General features: G+C 40.9%; 1 non-coding gene across 1 annotated transcript; it reads left to right on the top strand.

The window, feature by feature from the left end:
- The first annotated feature begins 4,493 nt into the window (after positions 1 to 4,493).
- trnaq-uug (transfer RNA glutamine (anticodon UUG)) lies at positions 4,494 to 4,565 on the top strand. Its single transcript has one exon. It is a non-coding gene; the product is annotated as a tRNA-Gln (tRNA).
- Positions 4,566 to 4,596: the final 31 nt, after the last annotated feature.

Below are 4,596 nucleotides of genomic sequence, written 5' to 3'. Positions count from 1 at the left end.
GTATCGCGGAAGGCCGATCCCGTCAAACAGGGGTGTGTCGTGACGTCAGAGGTAACGAAGAGGTAAACAACTTTGACCGCGTGAGGTTTAAAGCGACAACGTATCGCCTCTGATGTCTGAACCAGCGGAGACCTGGTGTGGGGATTACCGTGCTAACATCAGAAGCGGTGTGCTGGCAGGCGCCTCTTTGAAGCTGCGTTTTCTCACGCTGCAGACTGTCCTTGTTTCGCAGCCACAGCCCCGCATATGAAATAAATAAATCTACAACACCGGCGATATCACGCAGTTGAGATATTAATATGAGCTCTGCCTCTGCTCATTGTTTCTCCGAGTCTTTGCAAATGTGTGCAGTGAGGCATGTGCATTGGAGGGGTGTGTCTACTCTGCAGTGCTGTGGTAGGCTGAGAAGCAATGCCCCTGCATGGCGATGTTGCCATACATTTACACTGCATGAGAGATGGCCGAGTATGCTAACAATAGACGACTAAACAAGTCCACTACACGATCCCGCTGAGCAAATATTGCTACTTTTATGCTCTTCCGTGCCAATCTATTCTTTGTACCCACTTATTTATTTTACAGTTTTACGCACATAAGCTCTGGTATGTATATGTGTGTGTGTGTGTGTGGTGGATGTAGTGCTAGGACGAGCGGAAGGGGCCTGGGTGAAGGTCAGGGGTGTGTCTATAATGTAAACACAGTAAAGGCGACAGATATGAAGGGGAGAGGGAAAGAGAGAGGAGGGCCCCATCCGGTTCCATATAACCTCTTCCAACTAATCCTGCTGTGAGCTGAAAACGAGGTATATTGTGCAGATTGTAAAAAGATCACATATTGTGGCATTGCAAATTACTGTGAATTTCTTATGATATATATAAGCTGCTTTTAAGCCATATACATTTTTAAGGCCACATTTTCTTTAAATAAAATAGATTCGTTTTACACACGCTTTAAAATAAACGGAGATTTATTATTTCTGTCTTGTCCCCTATCTGATCTATTTGTGCTATCCTGATTCAATTTTTATTTTGGTATTTATGTTTGAGAAAACAAAACATTTAATACTGGAAATATTAATGGACTCAAGTTTTAAACAAATAAGTCAACGTCAAAAATAGCAAAAGCCAAAAAGATGTAGGCTGAAACCATAGTTTATTGCACGTACCCCTCTCACAGTTTACAAAATGCATGATTAATATGAGGTATGTTGGAAATCTCACAAGCCATATATCCCCCTGCATTGATCAAACAGACAGCACAGTGCTGGTCTGCTGTATATTAAATACTGCTGGTCTGCTTTCTAAATTCTCTACCAGTACTGCTGTGTTTCAGAATGACAAGAATTTTCCCCAGATAGCCCATTCCACATTACAAATTTATATATTTTAGCCCTGCTGTGTAACTAAACAGTACAGCCCACTCAACAATTAGGGTCATATCATAAAACCCAAACACAAATGTGCCAAGTTCACTGTAAAGTACAAGTTCATTTATGTACAGTTTTGTATTTTGTCTTAACCTCAGCATATGTTGAGCCCTCTGGCACCTCGTGTCATAATCTTGTTAACTGTTGATTCATGTGCAGTAACTGGTAGTAAAGTGTGTGGGTGTTAGGTTCATGGTCATGGAGAGTTGATCCTTGTCCTGTGGCTTGGGCAGTTTCCAAGTCTGGCACCAGTGCTGGATCAAGCCATTCTGCTAACAGGGATTTATTTGGCTCCACAACGCCCATGTCAGACATGTAACCCAGCCATTTTGTGTCCTCAGATGCTCCGGCACTCCACGGTGAGTTGCTTGCTGTTTGGAAAGCAGGAGAGTGGAAACCATTAACATATCAGATCATAACTGATCATAAACACTTGTCCCACTAAAACTGTAGGAATTAATATTCATGGTAGTGGTGCAGAGAAATAAATAACTTAAATAGTAACAGAGCTCATACTGACATATGCAGACTGACTCCAGGCTATTCTGTAGTGCAAAGGAACACTACTGGGCATGTAAACACAGAACAACAGATGTGAGTACTATACAAAATACTGTTACCGTAATGTAAGACTAAATAGGGAACTGTAGCAGGTCAACAGACACCAACTGCAGCTTTGGCAGCGTGGGGATAGTCACAGAGGCATAAAAGGAAGCCCATGTGTCACGTGTGTCTGCATCTCTCCCAGACAAGCTTAACACTTTCATACTACTGTGAACTGAGCCCCACGGTGCAACACCACATAACCTGAAAGCATTTTTTTTGGACAGATTCTGAAGGCATGTGCTCATGTGCTCAATGTCTTTGGCTGCTTTCATATGTAATGTTTCATGGTTGAGAAGAAACCCAGGATATCCTTCCTAACAGACTGTCATCATCTTCTACTTACATCACTCACCATGAGATGGCTTGGGAAAACCCACACAGATTCATTTCCCCTGGGTAATGCAAAGTCTCTGTAGGTTGCAACTGAGAATGCCATCATCTTAACCCCACATTGGCCTGTCACAGTTGGACCAGAACAGTACACATTTGAGAACACCCTTGATTACAGCACAGCACTCATTAGAATTCCCTTTGACCTGTGGGACTATGTTTGAGCACCACCATGTGCAGCTGAATCCTGAACCTGCTGACAGGCAGACCACTTGTGGTGAAGATGGGCACTTCCTCCTCTTTCTTCCCAAGAATATGTGCTAGTCACATGCCAGTACTCACACATAACAGCACCACTTCCATGAGTGTAAGGATGACACTACAGCTAGCAGCAATTAGTGTAATCACTTATTGTAGGAGAAGAATAAAAATTAAAGTTTGCTCTCTCTTAGCAGTAGGCTGCTGTTTAGTGAAGCATTATGGACTGAACAGTAAAAGATTTGTATTATATTTGTAGAATTCAGGCACATATGGACACAAGTAATAGGTTTCAAAAATGCAATTCAGCAGGTGAAATTTCTCAGGCAATAACACAGCAGGAGCTTAAAGCCTAACAAAATTAAAGCGAGAGGCCTGTTATGAAAGCAAAAATACACATTCAAACATTCTTTTTTTTACTATGTGACTCATGATTTAGTATTAGTACTGTAGGACCTCACAAGTTTTTACTTCCTTGTCTTCAAAGTTCTGTATTGCAGCAAATCTTAAGTAGTGTTTGAATTCTTTTGTATTCTTTAAATATTAAGTTAAGAGACCAAAGGTTATCTTTATTTTTTAAACCCATCAAATGATGGCCAAGAAGAAAACGAACATTACTCTTTTGCTCCTGTTACACGATACAATTCAACAAATGTTGCAGTAAAACGGACTGTGATCTTTCATTCACAGAGAAATCTTAAACCTGACAACAAAGGCGTACAAATGTCCCCTGGAGACTTGCCGAGAGCTGCAATGCTGAAGAGGACTAGAACGGTCTATTAGAGTCCCTCTAGTTCCCTCTTCTGGGAGGATGAGAGACAACATCACCACTTATCACACATTATTGTATTATATTACAGCGTGCCTGTGCTATAACAGCTCCACAACGCTAAATCTAAGCAGTGTGGTGTTTTTTTTTTTAAAATAGCACAGATGAAGTCAGCCATAAATCCTCGAGTGCCTGCAAATAAAACGCAGGCTATGCAACTGGTTGAACCAGTTCCAAGCAATTACACCAAAATGGAGCCTTATCGTCCCTCAGCAACAAAGGAAAAATAATCAAGCTCGAAGAACTTACAATTTCATAATATATTAGAGTGACTGCATATAACACATACACATGTACTCTGTTAACTGGATGGAGCGTTAAGAGCGCATCTGGAGTGAAACTGTAAAGCAGTTTAGTCAGAAAACTCAAATTAGAAGGTTATTATGGTCTAGTTTTCAGCACAGGGCATGCTTACTGTTGAATGTTGCTTCCATGAACAAAAATTAAAGAAAGGAACTGTTCTGAAATTTTTATTATACAATAGTAGGTCTATTAAGTCTTTACGAACAATTACTGACACCACCCATCCTAGCGACAGTATCATCTAAGCTTTTATTTTGAAAACGAAGTGTTGTTTTATTTTGGGAAGTGGTGCTTTATTTTGGGAAGCTGAATCCCAGTAGCTAGCTAGCAAAGCGATATAGAAAGTAGGTAAATGACGTGATGCCCAAACCTCAACTAATGTATTTGATGAGATGAAGACAGTCTCGGTTAGACAAACGTGGTCGACAGTGCGCACCTTTTATTGGGTGAACGTGTTAATGACAACAACCTTTGATTTGAGTCCTTCACGCATCGCGCAGTTTTGTTAGCTTAGCTACTTTGAGTTAACGCTAGCTAGCTTAGCTATAGTTAGCTAACAAGCAATGCCAAACACGGGGTAGGTGTTTGGTAATCTCCTGAACAGCGTACCTTTGGGTAAAATGTATAATCAAAGAACTAATGCGCCTATACAGAAACAACATACAAATAAATTTAACAGAAATTCAATACGTCATGGCTTTCAGCTACAAATGCAGATGTGCGGTACGTGCAGCCGTAGAGGGTCCCATGGTGTAATGGTTAGCACTCTGGACTTTGAATCCAGCGATCCGAGTTCAAATCTCGGTGGGACCTCGTACTTTTAATTTATTGCTAATAAAACACA

The sequence above is a fragment of the Mastacembelus armatus genome, chromosome 5, assembly GCF_900324485.2.
Source record: "Mastacembelus armatus chromosome 5, fMasArm1.2, whole genome shotgun sequence".
NCBI classification, from domain to species: Eukaryota; Metazoa; Chordata; class Actinopteri; order Synbranchiformes; family Mastacembelidae; genus Mastacembelus; species Mastacembelus armatus.
This window is presented reverse-complemented; position numbering and strand designations above follow the sequence as displayed.